Here is a 17,368-nt window from a genome sequence, read left to right as displayed (position 1 = left end):
AGAAATGGAAGGAAAACTTCCGAACTCATTTTATGAGGCCGGCATTACCTTGATCCCCAAACCAGACAAAGATGCCATCAAAAAGGAGAATAACAGACCAATATCCTTGATGAACAGGGATGCAAAAATTCTCACCAAAATACTAGGCAATAGGATCCAACAGTACATTAAAAGGATTATTCACCACGACCAAGTGGGATTTATCCTTGGGCTGCAAGGTTGGTTCAACATCCACAAAGCAATGTGATAGAATACATTAATAAAAGAAAGAACAAGAGCCAGATGATGTTCTCAGTAGATGCAGAAAAAGCATTTGACAAAATACAACATCCTTTCTTGATCAAAGCTCTTCAGACTATAGGCATAAAGGGTACATACCTCAATATCATAAAAGCCATCTATGAAAAACCCACAGTGAAATTCATTCTCAATGGGGAAAAACTGAGAGCTTTCCCCCTAAGGTCAGGAACACGGCAGGGATGTCCATTCTCACCACTGCTATTCAACATAGTATTAGAAGTCCTAGCCACAGCAATCAGACAACAAAAAGAAATCAAAGGCATCCAAATCGGCAAAGAAGTCAAACTCTCACTCTTTGCAGATGATATGATACTTTATCTGGAAAACCCAAAAGACTCCACCCCCAAACTGCTAGAACTCATACAGGAATTCAGTAAAGTGGCAGGATATAAAATTAATGCACAGAAATCAGTGGCATCCCTATACACCAACAACAAGACAGAAGAAAGAGAAATTAAGGAGTCTATCCCATTTACAATGGCACCCAAAACCAGAAGATACCTAGGAATAAATCTAACCAAAGAAGCAAAGGATCTGTACTCACAAAACTATGAAATACTCATGAAAGAAATTGAGGAAGACACAAAGAAATGGAAAAAATTCCATGCTCATGGATTGGGAGAACAAACATTGTGAAGATGTCAATGCTACCTAGAGCAATCTACACATTCAATGCAATCCCCATCAAAATACCATCTACTTTTTTCAAAGAATGGAACAAATAATCCTAAAATTTGTATGGAACCAGAAAAGACCCCAAACAGCCAGAGGTATGTTGAAAAAGAAAAGAAAAGCTGGGTTGCCTGGGTGGCTCAGTTGTTAGGCATCTGCCTTCGGCTCAGGTCATGATCCCAGAGTCCTGGGATCAAGCCCCGCATCGGACTCCATGCTCCGCGGGAAGCCTGCTTCTCCCTCTCCCACTCCCCCTGCTTATGTACCCTCTCTTGCTGTGTCTCTCTCTGTCAAATAAATAAACAAAATCTTTAAAAAAAGAAAGAAAGATAAGAAAAGCTGGTCGTATCACAATTCCGGACTTCCGGCTCTATTACAAAGCTGTCATCATCAAGATAGTATGGTACTGGCACAAAAACAGACACATAGATCAATGGAACAGAATAGAGAGCCCAGAAATGGACCCTCAACTCTATGGTCAACTAATCTTCGACAAAGCAGGAAAGAATGTCCAATGGAAAAAAGACAGTCTCTTCAACAAGTGGTGTTGGGAAAATTGGACAGACACATGCAGAAGAATGAAACTGGACCATTTCCTTACACCACACACAAAAATACACTCCAAATGGTTGAAAGACCTAAATGTGAGACAGGAGTCCATCAAAATCCTAAAGGAGAACACAGGCAGCAACCTCTTTGATCTCAGCCACAGCAGTTTCTTCCTAGAAACATCGCCAAAGGCAAGGGAAGCAAGGGCAAAAATGAACTATTGGGACCTCATCAAGATAAAAATCTTTTGCACGGCAAAAGAAACAGTCCACAAAACCAAAAGACAACCAACAGAATGGGAGAAGATATTTGCAAATGACATATCAGATAAAGGGCTAGTATCCAAAATCTGTAAAGAACTTCTTAAACTCAACACCCAAAGAGCAAATGATCCAATCAAGAAATGGGCAGAAGACATGAACGAACATTTTTCCAAAGAAGACATCCAAATGACCAAAAGACACATAAAAAAGTGCTCAACATTGCTCGACATCAGGGAAATCCAAGTCAAAACCTCAATGGCTAAAATTAACAAGTCAGGGAACGACAGATGTTGACGGGAATGTGGAGAAAGGGGAACCCTCCTACACTGTTGGTAGGAATGCAAGCTGGTGCAACCGCTCTGGAAAACAGTATGGAGGTTCCTCAAAAAGTTGAAAATAGAGCTACCATACGATCCAGCAATTGCACTACTGAGTATTTACCCCGAAGATACAAATGTAGGGATCCGAAGGGGGACATGCACCCCAATGTTTATAGCAGCAATGTCCACAATAGCCAAAGTGTGGAAAGAGCCAAGATGTCCTTTGACAGATGAATGGACAAAGAAGTGGTATATATACACAACGGAATATTATGTAGCCATCAAAACGAATGAGATCTTGCCATTTCCAACGACATGGATAGAACTGGAGGGTGTTATGCTGAGCGAAATAAGTCAATCAGAGAAAGACATGTATCATATGACCTCACTGATATGAGGAATTCTTAATCTCAGGAAACAAACTGAGGGTAGCTGAGTGGTGGGGGGTGGGAGGGATGGGGTGGCTGTGTGATAGACATTGGGGAGGGTATGTGCTATAGTGAGCGCTGTGAATTGTGTAAGACTGTTGAACCACAGGTCTGTACCTCTGAAACAAATAATGCGATATTTGTTAAGGAAAAAAAAAGAAGATAGCAGGAGTTGAAGAATGAAGGGGGGGACATCAGAAGGGGAGATGAACCATGAGAGACGATGGACTCTGAAAAACAAACTGAGGGTTCTAGAGGGGAGGGGGTTGGGAGGATGGGTTAGCCTGGTGATGGGTATTAAAGAGGGCACGTTCTGCGTGGAGCACTGGGTGTTAAACGCAAACAATAAATCATGGAACAATATATCAAAAACTAATGATGTAATGTATGGTGATTAACATACCATAATAAAATAAAATAAAATAAGAGTCTCTTATGGATTATCTCCCTCTCTGGTTTCTTGTTTCATTTTTTCCTTCTCTTTCCCTATGGTCTTCTGCCTTTTTTCTTAAATTCCACATATCAGTGAGATATATGATAATTGATTAACTTACTTTTCTTAGCATAAGACCCTCTAGTTCCATCCACATCATTGCAAATGGCAAGATTTCATTTTCTGTTGGCTGATTAGTATTCCACTGTGCGTATATGTGTGTGTGTGTGTGTGTATATATACATATACATACATACACACCACATCTTCTTTATCCATTCATCTGTCAATGTACATCTGGGCTCTTTCCATAGTTTGCCTATTGTGGACACTGCTGCTATAAACATTAGTTTGCAGATGCCCCCTTGGATCACTACATTTGTATCTTTTGGGTAAATACCTAATATTTTTAACTTTCTGAGGAACCTCCATACTGTTTTCCAGAGTGGCTGTACCAGTTTGCATTCCCACTAACAGAGCAAGAGGGTTCACCTTTCTCTGCATCCTCACCAACACCTGTTATTTCTTGTGTTGATGATTTTAACCATTCTGACAGATGTGAGGTGAAATGTTATCATGGTTTTGATTTGAACTTCCCTGATGATGAGTGATGTTGAGCATCTTTTCATGTGTCTGCTAGCCATCTGGATGTCTTCTTTGGAAAAATGTCCATTCATGTCTTCTGTCCATTTCTTAACTGGATCATTTGGGTTTGGGGTGTTGAATTTGATAAGTTCTTTATAGATTTTGGATACTAACCCTTTAACAGCTGTATCATTTGCAAATATCTTCTCCCATTCCGTAGGCTGTTTTTTAGTTTGGTTGATTGTTTCCTTTGCTGTGCAGAAGCTTTTTACCTTGATGAAGTCCCAATAGTTCATTTGTGTTTTGTTTCCCTTGCTTCCAGTGACGTGTCAAGTAAGGAGTTGCACCAGCCGAGGTCAAAGTGGCTGCTGCCTGTGCTCTTCTATAGGATTTTGATGGTTTCCTGTCTCACATTTAGGTCCTTCAAGGAGAATGTCTTCCAAAGAGGAAGAGAACATATGAAAAATTTCCAGGTGCAAGATCCCAAGGGAGTGTCCTAAAGGTTGAAAAGAAATAAATGGGGGCGTATGTCTCTCATCTCTTGTTCAGAAATCTTGGGAATTATGGTTGCATAGTTTGGCCCTGCATAAAATGGGGTTACTACAGTAGGGGTGGAATGTCTGTGCAGTGTGATCAACCTGAGAGGGACACTAGGTTTCAATCTCAGCCTCCTTGGCTCATATGGGGGCTCCAATGGTCACATAAAAGAGTCACAAGGTTTCCGAAGACCCAAAGAGAGGCAAAGAAGGCTGACCTGAACATCCTCGGGTTGGAAGCTAGCCCCTGGGGTGAGAGGTCAGATAATACCACATAATGTCTTCTGCGGACAACCTATGTCAAAGGACAGATGGAGGACTCATGATGATGAAGTTTCTGCAGGGCTGGAAGGGGCTAAGATGGGGCTGAATCAGGAGGAGAGGACCACAGAGGTGGTCCACACCAAGAGAGCACAGCCATGCACCACTGACCCTGACATTGGCAACATTTGCCATGAGAGGACCAGTGTGGTCTGCCACCGTCTATGGCAGTCAATTCAGGTGGCAGTTCAATGACTCGCATTTTCCAGTTGTTATCACCATTATAATTATTGTGTGACATCAGAGGGGCCAGGCATTTTTTACAAAATAAACACAGCATAAATTTACTATTTTAATCACTTTAAAGTGTATCATCAGGTGCGTTACATATATTGACAATCTTGTGCCACCATCTCCACTGCCCTAGTTTCAGGACATTTTTATCACCCCAAGAAAGACCCTTCAACCATAAGCAGCTATGCCCCATTTCTGTCCCCCCACCACCCCAGTCCTCGGAAACCACAAATCGGCTTTCTGTCTCTGTGCTTTGCGCGTTCTGGATATTTCATAGAAGTGGAATCACATAGTATATGCCTTTTCTGTCTGGATTCTTTCACTCAGCATGATGTTGGCAAGATTATCCATGTTGTAGCTTGAGCCAGTGCTTCATTCTTCTTCGTGGCTGATGAATGAGTAACTAAATGTGCTGTATTCATACGATAGGATCAGACTTTCATATACCAGAGAAAACTCTGTTCTATTCCCTCAAAGCCTGGGATGACCTTGAAAATGATTTGTTTTTATTCATTTTAACCAATTGCTCCCCAAAGACTTTTTTGTAGACAATCCTGCCTCTGCACGGTCCAGGCAGTTCTGATCTCTCTTTCCATTTTGACATCCATCATTCCCATAATTAGATCTGCAGGGGTGTACTCAGGGGAGACAAATCCAGGATGGTCTCCAGTGATTCCCACCACCTGATATTCACACACACACCCATAGATTTTCCTCCCACACTGAATAGGGCTGACCTTTGAAACCAATAGGATATGACGGAAACGGCAGTGTGACCTCCAAGGATAGATTACAAATGACATGAAAGCTGTGCCCTTTACCCTCCACTGCCTTGCTGTCTCTGGGGGATGTTAATAGCCCTGTTGTGCGGACACTCAATCAGCCCTGGAGAAGTGCACATGGTCAGGAGCTGAGGCTTCCTGCCAACAGCTAAAAGCAGATCCTCCTGCCCACGCTGGGGTTTCCAGTGTTGCCAGCACCAGCCAACATTTGAACTGCAAGGCCATGACTAACTTCAGACCAAAACTCCCAGTGAAACCACTCCTGAAAACCTGACGCAAAGAAACAGTGTTGAATAATAAATGGTGATTGGTGTTTTAAGTCACTTACTTTGGGAACTGTTTATATATATATTATGAGAGAGAGCCCACGAGAGAGATAGTGGTGGAGGGGCAGAGGGAGAGAGAGAGAGAATCTTTTTTTTAAAAAAGATTTTATTTATTTGAGAGAGAGAGAGAGCATGAGAACTGGTGACAGAGGGAGAGATAGGAAAGGGAGAAGCAGATTCCCCACTGAGCAGGGAGCCCGACACGGGGCTCGATCCCAGGACCCCAGGATCATGACCCAAGCCGAAGGCAGGCACTTAACCAACTGAGCCACCCAGGCACCCCAAGAGAAAGAATCTTAAGCAGACTCCATGCTCAGCACCAACCCCAATGCAAGGCTCAATCTCACAACCCTGAGATCATGACCTGAGCCAAAATCAAGAATTGGTCACTTAACCAACTGAGCCACTTTATGCATCAAGAGAAAACTAATACAAGGAAATCTCCAGTATCTCAGATAACCCATAGGATTCTCAGAAATCTTCCTTTTCCATGATTAATATGTCATCATTTTCTGGATTAGTTCTGCTAAAACATAAGGGATGTTCAATTTCCAGGATGGAAGTATCTCCTTGGGAGTTTGCTCAGATGCTTTGGCTGAGAGGAGAGAGGAGGCCCACTCCGTCAGTCTACCCCCACCCCCTCTGGCTCACTCCCCACTGCCCTGATGTGCCCGCAATGGTGCACACCTTCCCATCAGCCAAGTCCTCTTGCAATGTTTGGTAGGTCTGCAGGAATAGAGCTGGTCTTCACAAAAATGGAGTACACAACCCAAGACATTGTAAATAAATATGCTGACTTAACGTAGCCTAAAGACGGAAAGAACTTAGCTCTCAAGTGGGAGAATTCCCTCATAATTCCCCAATGTGCAAGAGAGCATAGCAATTCCTGGTGAGAATATTCCCTTCTGCCATAGAGTATTAAAGCAGGGCCTGGATTATGTCTCTAAAATGAAAAATTAAAAACCTGGTGATGGGTATTAAGGAGGGCACGTACTGCCTGGAGCACAGGGTGTTATATGAAAACAATGGATCGTGGATCACTACATCAAAAACGAATGATGAATTGTATGGTGACTAACATAACATAATAAAATTTAAAAAAATCTGTAAACTCATCACAGAACGTATTTTATAATATTGTAGTAATTTGTTCCTCAATAATGTCTAAGCATTTATTTGTAAGGAATAACAATGACTATATGAATGATTTATGGACTGAAATCCATATTTTAGATATGAGATAGTAAAAGTACACTGTAAGTTGTCCAGGGGGTGTCTGGCTGGCTCAGCTGGAAGAGCATGCAACTCTTGATCTCGGGATTGTGACTTTGAGCCCCATCTTGGGTATAGAGGTTACTTAAAATTAAAATCTTTTTTTTAAGCTTTTATTTTTTATTTATTGGAGAGAGCGAGTGTGAGAGAGAGAGAGACAGAGATCACAAGCAGGGGGCAGGGATAGAGGGAGAAGATGACTCTCCACTGAGCAGGGAGCCAGATATGGGACTCGATCCCAGAACCCTGGGATTGTGACCTCAGCAGAAGGCAGACACTTAACCGACTGAGCCACCCAGGAGCCCTAAAAATAAAATCTTTTAAAAAATTTTGTCTGGGACAAATTCTTGGGTAACATAATCTGTGATTGCTAGTGTTTTTAGCAGATATACCACATTCAGAGGGATGCGGAAATCATTAAGGCTTTTGATATTTCCTACATAAGCTAAGGCCAAGTTGGGAGTCAGGAATAGAGGCTTGATGGGGGGCAGAGGGGAGGAGGGACAGAAATGGAGAATTTTGGTTTAAGATACTCCTGTCAAATGGAATGCCAGAGGAAAGAGCGCCGGGTTGTGCCGCAGGGAACCCAAGTAGGAAACACAGATCCGCGGAGGAATTTGTGGGGAAACATGCCCAGGTCTCTCTCTGGGGGGTAAACATCTTGAGGATGCAGCACAAATGTGCAAATGTGCGTGTCCTGCACGGAGGGGAAGCAGCGCTTGGTGGGATGCTCGGACTTTGCCACATGCTGCAGAGCCAAGAGGAATCCAGCACCACTGAAAGGACAGGCCCAGCCGGGTCACCTGGGGGCTGGAGGAAATCTGCAGGTGTTCAGCCAGAGGCTGAACTGCTCCCCCGCTGCAGGGGAACAGTGCAGCGCTATGCCGAGGGGAGACCAGGAAAAGAAACAAAGTTGAAAGTGTGTGGCTGAGCCGGCGAGAGGCCTGGGGACACCGAGTACGGCTGAAACAAGAGGGAAGCAAAGGAAAGCGACCAGGGAAAGATGCGCGCCTCCACCCAGAGGAAGATGCAGCCACTGGAGAGGCTACACCTGAACCAGGAGGAAACACAGGACGCCAGAGGAAGGGGAGCGCACTCCACCTGCAGGGATACCTCTGAACTTCAGGGAAAGCCAAAAAGGAAAAATCTGGCTACCAAGGAAAGGGCTTCTGGCCAAGAATCGGTGCGGAGGGGCCCGGACTAAGGGAAGGAGCCCAGGACAACACAAGGAGACACCGCTTACATTTTGTACCTCCAGGACACTGCTTTCCTAATCCTCATCCCGCGCTGCATGGGGCCATCCCTGAGCTAAAATGAACGCATGGGGAAATAGAGGGGAAATTGGTTTGCTTCTGAGTTTCTGGAAACCTAAGGCATCAGAGAGGAAAGACAAGCTCAACCACTGGGAAATTACAGAGTGCACCCAAGAAAATAGTGCTCACCTGGTCTTCCCGGGAAAACCAAAGAGGAACCCATTCCTGAGCACTAAGCACGGCAAAATTCACTCCTGATTCAGACCCGCGCATTGAGCAGTCTCTGGCACACCTGGGCACCTTCCAGTCAAAGGCCAGAGACGAAATTACCGCATGCGGGTCTCTTACTCATTACTCTCTGGCCTCCCACTTACCCAGTAATGGAGAATGACTCATCTTACCAGTTAGGTAGAAGGGACCAGGCTTACACAGCCTAGTCCCTCCTCTCTCCTCCCACACTGGTCAAGGCTGCCACAATTTAACCCAGGAAATCTGTGTTCTTTGCTCTAGGCTCTGGTGGTCCAGAAGGGCTACTCTCAGGCATCTTTAGTAAGAGAATTGCTTGTCAGGCTGTTGACGTCATCAGCACAAGAACCAAAGGACAGCTCCTGGCAGGGTCTCCACTCCGCCCGCTCCGAGAGCTAAGATTTGAAGTTCTTTATGTTGACTTTAATGGGGTACATTGGCATAGGCGGCAGCTCTGTTGGAAAGAGTGTCAGGAGAGTGGATGGGTCTGACAGTTAAGTAAGCCACAGTCTGGAGAGAGTTAAATAAGCCACGGTCTGAATGATGTAGACATCACTGATGTCTAGTAGGTGAACCCCGCTAGCATAAAATAAGCCATATTTCATTTTTCTTTAATTTTACAATGTTCTCTAAGATTATCAGCTCCATATGTCTAAATCTACTAAGAGGGGAAGCAAACCACTGCCCATACACAAAATGCAAACCACAGCATTTTTTTTTATGAAAATGTTTTACTGGAACACAGTGTAGTGGGGTGAATGGTGGCCCCCAAAACGATATGCCACATCCCAACTCTAGTACCTGTGAATGTGACCTTATTTGGAAAAGGGGTCTTTACAGATATAATTGAGGATCTCGAGATGCAATCGCCCTGGATTACCCAGATGGATCCTATATCCAGTGACGGATGTGCTTATAAGGAGACACAAAGGCAAGAGGTACATAGAGATGAGGAGACCATGCAGCTACAGAGGTGGAGATTGGAATGATGCATCCACAAAGCCCAGAAATGCTTGGAGTCACTAAAAGCAGGAAAGGCAAGGAATAGACTTCCCCTTAGAGCCTCAGGACGTAGCACAGCCGTTCTGAGCCCTGATTTCAGAATTCTGGCCTCCCAGAACTGTGACAGAATACATGCCTATTGTTTTAATTCACCCAGCTCTTGGTAAATTGTTACAGCAACCACAGGACATTCATACCCACAGCCACGCCCGCCTGTGCACATACGGTCTATACATGCTTATGCACCATGGTACATAAGTAATTGCCACAGAGAACATATAGCCCACAACGCCCCAAATATTTACTATCTGGCCCTTTACAAAAATGTTTGCCAACCTCTGCTCTAATATTTCCTCCTGGGAAAGAATGCTCTGAATAACCTACCTGGGTATATAGCCTGAAAAATTCTGCCATGTAAGCTTAAAGACACGAATGTGTTTACTCCAGATGAAAAAACTAAGTGGACCTGGGGGACTTTTGCAAAGAAAATTCTACATGTGCAGCCAAATAATGAGCTTTTTTTTATTACCCTCCACCCAACACAAGGGCCAATCTCCACCTTTCCTCTGTGTAACTACCCAACATTTGTTGGGAGTTACATGTGGTTCAGATCCCTGTTCACAATCCCTAGTCAAAGTGCTTGGGACTCATGGAGTCTTGAAAAATACACCTGCTTCTGCCTTTGATAGACAAAGAAATTCCATGTCAAATGTTGACACAAAAGAAGACAATGAAGGTCAGGCACATGGAGAAAAGAACACCATGACTTAGGGGGGCCATAGGGTGGTATACATGTATCCAACATCCGAGACACTCCCAAGAGGACAAACCCAGCAGAAGAGAAGTTCTTTTCCATTTTGGTTCCCTCACTCATGGGAAACAAGTTGTTCCGAGAATAGAGTAATAACAGCACAATTAATTTAATGAGAATTGTCAGAATCCAACCTCCGAGGACCTATAAATAGTAAATATGCAATGTCCTCATCTCATCTACAGCTCAACTCTCCTGGAAGGAGGAAGTTCAGCTGCACCCTTTTGGAGAACAGGTACCTGACACCACCTCCTTGTCCTTCCCTGGAGCTGAGTTGAATATCCATCCGCCAGGGAATAAAGGACACACAGAACTAGAGATGCCCCAATGCCATCAGAGTGTCTGCTGTGGGAAAAAGGTATGGGGGCAGGCAAAGCTCTCAGAGGATGCATTTTGGGCAGTACAAATGGGAATAAGATGCTGGTGAGAGTCCACTTACTTAAAACAGTCTACACAATTCCATTCCCGTGTCTCTCAATTTTCTCCTCCTCTCAGTTTTTTGGGAGCCATTACAAACACCTCTGTTCTCCTCTATCAAAGACACTCCTGTCTTCTTTCATCTGGAAAATCTTCACTTACTCATTCAAGCGAGAAACGTTCCCTGGGATTCCACGCTGTTAGCGCTTACGAGTCCGTTCATACATGCTCTGATCTATTAAGTTACGTAATGTTCTGTGCCTCAGCTTCCACATTTGTAAAACTAGGAGAATAGTAGTACCCACTTCAGAAGGTTAACATGAGGATTAAATTAAGGGAGATGATGCTCGACAGGGTTTTTTATTGTCTCTATCGCCTAGTGAGCATCTACCCCTGTTTATTATTATCGCTGCGTTACTGCAAACACATATTCATTTGTGAAATAAAAATATAGTGATGAGGGGCGCCTGGGTGGCTCAGTCATTAAGCGTCTGCCTTCGGCTCAGGTCATGATCCCAGGATCCTGGGATCGAGCCCCGCATCCGGCTCCCTGCTCGGTGGAAGGCCTGCTTCTCCCTCTCCCACTCTCCCTGCTTGTGTTCCCTCTCTCGCTATGTCTCTCTCTGTCAAATAAATAAATAAAAATCTTAAAACATATATATATAGTAATGATGTTAAAATAAGCTAAGGCACAAGTGTTTCACACATGGAGGTCCTCAAGAAATTTTAGCTAATTTAACAAATGCATCATTCTCATTTACTGTGTATTTGCAAGTTTCCAGTCCCTATTCCAGATTTATATTTGTGTTAACATGTGAAACAATTGTGATCTATTTTTTTTCTAAGTAGGCTCCATGCCCAGCGTGGGGACCAACAGGGGGTTTGAACTCACGACCCCCGCCCAGATGGAGACCTGAACTGAGATCAAGAGTCGGGTGTTTAACTGACTGAGCCACCCAGGTGGCCCTGTGATCTATTTTCTAAGTAATATAACTGCACATATGAACACTGCTAGGGTTTTTTTCTCTTGCGCCCACTTTTTTCTTTTTGCTAATTTTTATTTTTGAATAATGTTACATTTACAGAAAAGTTACAAAAATAGTTCAGAGTTCCCATGGTAATGAAAACATTTTGGAATGAAATAGAAGCAATGATTGCTAAACACACCAAATGTACTTTCATGCCTCTGAATGTTACTTTAAAATGGCTCCTGGGTTTTACATATGTGTTTTATATCAACTGCATTACTAAAATCATACTCAGTTCAGAGGTTTTCAGCTGCCAATTCACTACCTGCAGCCAATCCATTATCTTCGGTGAAAAATAGTTGTGTTTTCCATACTTAAAGTCCCTTATGTCTTTTTCTCCTTGAATTGCTTTAGTTGTAATTTCCCGGGTGTTGATAAACAACAGTCGAAATAGACTTTCTTTTTTCTTTTTTTTAGTCTTTCAAATTGTCATACATTTTTTTTCTTCCAAGATTTGATTTAAATTCAAGATAGTTAATATATAGTGTAGTATTGGTTTCAGGAGTAGAATTAGTGATTCATCACTTACATATAACACCCAGTGCTCATTCCATCAAGTGCCCTCCTTAATGCCCATCACTCATCTAGCCCATCCCCCACCCACCTCCCTCCAGCAACCCTCAGTTTGTTCTGTAGAGTTAAGAGTCTCTCATGGCTTGCCTTCCTCTCCATTTTCATCTTATTTATTTTTCCTTCCCTTCCCCCATATACATCATGGTTTCATTTCTTAAATTCCACATATGAGTGAAATCATGATATTTGTTATATTTTGCTTAGCATATACTGACTTATTTTGCTTAGCATAATACCCTCTAGTTCCATCCATGTTGTTGCAAAAGTCAAGATTTCATTCTTTTTTATTATTTTTTATATTCTAATTTTCTGCGTGGCACATTTTATCATTAAGAATTTTTTTCAGTTTATGGCCCCGTTATTGATCTTTTCTTCTCTTATTTCTCTTCTCTTCTCTTATTTCTAGACTTTTTATTTGGAGAGAATTACTTTCAAAGATTATACATCTTCATATATAAATTTATATCATCTATGTTTTTTATTTATTTTATTCTGATAGATTGTATGGTCTCTTGCTCCACACCTAACATTAAACACTGAAATTTATTAGGGAATGTAGGTACCTGGCTGGCTTAGTTACTAGAGCATGAGACTCTTGATCTTGGCGTCGTGAGTTCAAGCCTCATGTTGGGTGTAGAGCTTACTTTAAAAAAAAAAGCAAATATTAGAATCCTAAATTGTACGTCTAAAACTCATATTACATTGTATGTTAAGTAACTGAAATTTAAATTAAAACTTTTTTAAAAAGAAATTTATTAGGGAATACGGAGATCAGATTTAACATTATTTTTCCTTAATTGTTTTTTTTAAAGATTTTATTTATTTGTCAGAAAGAGACACAGTGAGATAGGGAACACAAGTAGGGGGAGTGGGAGAGGGAGAAGCAGGCTTTCCCCTGAGCAGGGAGCCCGATGCAGGGCTCGATCCCAGGACCCTGGGATCATGACCTGAGCCGAAGGCAGACATTTAACGACTGAGCCACCTGGGTGCCCCTTTTTCTTAACTGTTAATCATGAAACACTTACGCCTTTAAAAGACCTTCTAAGGTATCTAGGAATAAAAAAAAAAGTAAGTTAAGTTGATAAAAATATTTTTATATATCCTAAATTATGGTGAACATCTTATAAAATTACAAAACTCCAGGATTATACTTTTGAAAGAAATGAAGAACTCTTACTATAAATTTGAGCAGTATTGAATTTCATACCAATGTAAAAAGACCTAAAGATAAGTAGGTATTGTAAATTGATATTATTTGGAGAAAGTATGTAAATATTATAGAAAAACTTAAAATTATTAATAAAATCCAAAAATGCCCATAGTTTATAAATACAAAAAGATCAAAATCCTTCCTATTTTAATAGCAATATCAGAGATATAACTTGGGAGAATATCATTATTAATGACAGTAAACCTAAAATACATTAAAATACTGTATAGAAATCCTGCCATCTGGGACACCATGAATAAACTTGGAGGACATTATGCTAAGTGAAATAAGCCAGACACAGAAGTACAAATTCTGATTTGCATGATTCCACTTACATAAAGTATGTAAAATCATCAAACTCACAGAAGCAGAGAATAGGATGTAGGTTGTCCGTGGCTGGGAAGAGAGGTAATAGGGAATTTTTGCTCAATGGGTATAAAGTTTCTGTTGTGCAGGTTGAATAATATATAGAGATCTGGTGTATAACATACTAGGTATAGTTAATAATACGGTATAGTACACTTTAAAATATGTTAGGAGGATAAATTGTGAGTATTCTTACCACATACACCACACATAAACACACACACACACACACACACACACACACACACACACACACACAAAACCACTCAGAACAATACAAGGAAACTTTGGGAGGTGACAGATATGTTTGTTACCTTGATTATAGCAATGATACCACAGGTGAAGGCATATGCACAAACTTACCAACATGTATATATCAGATATGTGCAATATTTTGTAATCAACTATACTTTGATAAGGCTATAAATAAAAGATGAACTTATGTGAAGACAATTATTAGAAAGCCTAAGACACTATAATTGACAGATGAATGGATAAAGAAGATGTGGTATACATATACAATGGAATATTGCTCAGCCATAAAAAAAAGAATATAATCTTGCCATTTGCAACAACGTGGATGGATCTAGAGGGTATCATGCTAAGTGAAATCAGTCAGTCAAAGAAAGACAAATGTTGTATGACTTCACTCAGATATGAATTTAAGAAACAATATAAGCGATCATAGGAGAGAAAAAGAGAGAGACAAACCAAGAAATAGACTCTTAACTCTAGAGAACAAACAGATGGATAGCAGACGGGAGGTGGGCGGGGGGGTATGGGTGAAACAGGTGATGGGGATGAAGGAGGGCACTTGTGATGGAAGTGTTGAATCACTAAATTCTACAACCTGAAACTAATATTACACTGTGTGTGAACCAACTAGATATTAAATAAAAACTAAAAACACACACAAACACACACACTAAAAAACAAAGAAAAAAAAGACAAGCCTTTCGGCTGGAACTGCCATCTTCCAGTAATTCGCCAAAATGACCAACACAAAGGGAAAGAGGAGAGGTACCTGCTATATGTTCTCTAGACCTTTTAGAAAACATGGAGTTGTTCCTTTGGCCACATATATGTGAATCTATAAGAAAGGTGATATTGTGGACAGCAAGGGAATGGGCCCTGTTCAAAAAGGAATGCCCCACAAATGTTACCATGGCAAAACTGGAAGAGTCTACAATGTTACTCATCATGCTGTTGGCATTGTTTTAAACAAACAAGTTAAGGGCAAGATTCTTGCCAAGAGAATTAATGTACGCATTGAGCATATTAAACACTCAAAGAGCCAAGACAGCTTCCTGAAGTGTGTGAAGGAAAATGATCAGAAAAAGAAGGAAGCCAAAGAGAAAGGTACCTGGGTTCAACGGAAGCACCAGCCTGCCCCACCCAGAGAAGCACACTTTGTGAGAACTAATGGAAAGGAACCCGAACTGCTGGAACCCATTCCCTATGAATTCATGGCATGATAAATGTAAAGAAAATAAAAGACCTCAAGACATTAAAAAAAAAAAAAGACAAAAAAGACTCTTAACTATAAAGGATAAACTGGTGGTTGGTGGGTGAGGGATGTGTGAAATAGGTAAAGGAGATTAGGGAGTACACTTATCATGATGAACTGAGACATGTATAGAATTGTTGAATCACTATATTGTACACCTGAAACTAATCTAACCCTGTACTTTAACTATACTGGAATTTAGAAAATAATTTTTAAAATTTATCAATAAATAAGTAAATAAACTCTAGGACACTATATTTATAAATTCCATTTTTGCTGAATTTATATAGGGACGTTGGTAATATAAATGAAATATAAATGATAATTAAAAATAATAATATTCATTATTTTTTTAGCAGAAGGAACACCCAAGGTCCAGAGGAGCTAAGATATAGAAATTACAGAAAGGCAGTACAATGAAAGAACCTCTCAAAGATTAGAAGATCTGCCTGGCATTAGGGAATTCCCCATTCCCACAAGCACAGCAGAAAGTGCAAGAGCAGACATCAGGAATGACTGCTTAGAGATGCAGACAAGCACTAGAACAGAGCTCCTCAAACTTGGGTATGCATCAGAGTCCCCAGGAGGGCCTGTCAAGGCACAGAGTGCTGGCTCCACACCTAGAACATCTGATTCATTAGGTCAGGTGGGCCTGAAAATGTACATTTCCAACAGGTTCCCAGGTGATGCTGATGATGTTAGGGACCACGATTTGAAAACCACTGACCTTAGAGACAGTTTTTTCCAGGTAGCAATGGTAACCACAATTTGTCAGCAAAGACAGTCAATCATTAGTCAAATGAATGACTTCATGAATCCCCTGGGTTTGCATTAAGGAAATTTCTATCATTCTGGGGAATGCTTATTTGGAGTTAATCTTGTGTTGCTTTTTCCCTCCTTCTGGGCAAACCCAGTAGCCACACGGAAAGGGGAAACCAAACAGGAGTTGGGAATTTTCTCCTCCTGGGATTCACAGAGGACCTGGATCTGAAGCCTTTCTTCTTTGGGTTGTTTCTGTCCATGTATCTGGTCACATTCACTGGGAACCTGCTCATCATCCTGGCCATCTGCTCAGATTCCCACCTCCACACGCCCATGTACTTCTTCCTCTCCAACCTGTCCTTTGCTGATATCTGTTTCACCTCCACCACCATCCCCAAGATGCTCCAGAACATCCAGACTCACAGCAAACCATAACATGAAAGATGCCTCAGTCAGATATTTTTTTTTCATTGTGTTTGGATGCCTGGACAATTTACTCCTGAGAATGATGGATGGCCTATGACCGGTTTGTGGCCATCTGTCAGCCCCTGCACTACTTGGTCATCATGAACCCCCAGCTCTGTGGGCTGCTGGCCCTGGAGTCCTGGTGCATCAGTGTCATGGGCTCCCTGTTGGAAACCTTGACCCTCTTGAGGCTGTCCTTCTGCACAGACATGGGAATCCCACACTTTTTTTGTGATCTTCCTGAAGTCCTGAAGCTTGCCTGTTCTGACACCCTCATCAATAACTTAGTGGTGTATTTTGTGACTATTGTCCTAGGTGTTTTTCCTCTCTCTGGGATCCTCTTTTCTTATTCTCAGATTTTCTCCTCCATCCTGATAATTTCATCAGCCAGGGGCAAGTACAAAGCCTTTTCCAGGTATGGGTCTCACCTCTCAGTGGTCTCCTTGTTCTATGGCACAGGCCTTGGGGTCGACCTCAGTCCTGCAGCTTCATCCACTAGGACGAGCCCAGTGGCCTTGGTGATGTACACCATTGTCACCCACATGCTGAACCCCTTCATCTACAGCTTGAGGAACAGGGACATGAAGGGGGCCCTGGGCACACCCCTCAGGAGGGCGGTGCCTCTCAGCATTGGGACCATTACAGGAGTCTCCTGAGTAGCTGGGCCCACAATACTGAGGACCACAAATCTTAGTTTCCTTCAGGTA

The 17,368-nt window shown here is 42.0% G+C and overlaps 2 pseudogenes; both read left to right on the top strand.

Moving 5' to 3' along the window:
• The first annotated feature begins 14,916 nt into the window (after positions 1-14,916).
• Positions 14,917-15,427, top strand: LOC112817626 (large ribosomal subunit protein eL21-like; annotated as a pseudogene).
• Positions 15,428-15,960: 533 nt separating this feature from the next.
• Positions 15,961-17,355, top strand: LOC112817616 (olfactory receptor 7C2-like; annotated as a pseudogene).
• Positions 17,356-17,368: the final 13 nt, after the last annotated feature.

The sequence above is a fragment of the Callorhinus ursinus genome, unplaced genomic scaffold (genome assembly GCF_003265705.2).
Source record: "Callorhinus ursinus isolate GAN/ISIS: 27379988/994484 unplaced genomic scaffold, GSC_fseal_2.0 scaffold131, whole genome shotgun sequence".
Taxonomy (NCBI): Eukaryota; Metazoa; Chordata; class Mammalia; order Carnivora; family Otariidae; genus Callorhinus; species Callorhinus ursinus.
Note: the sequence above shows the minus strand (reverse complement) of the source record. Positions and strands in the feature narration are given on the sequence as shown.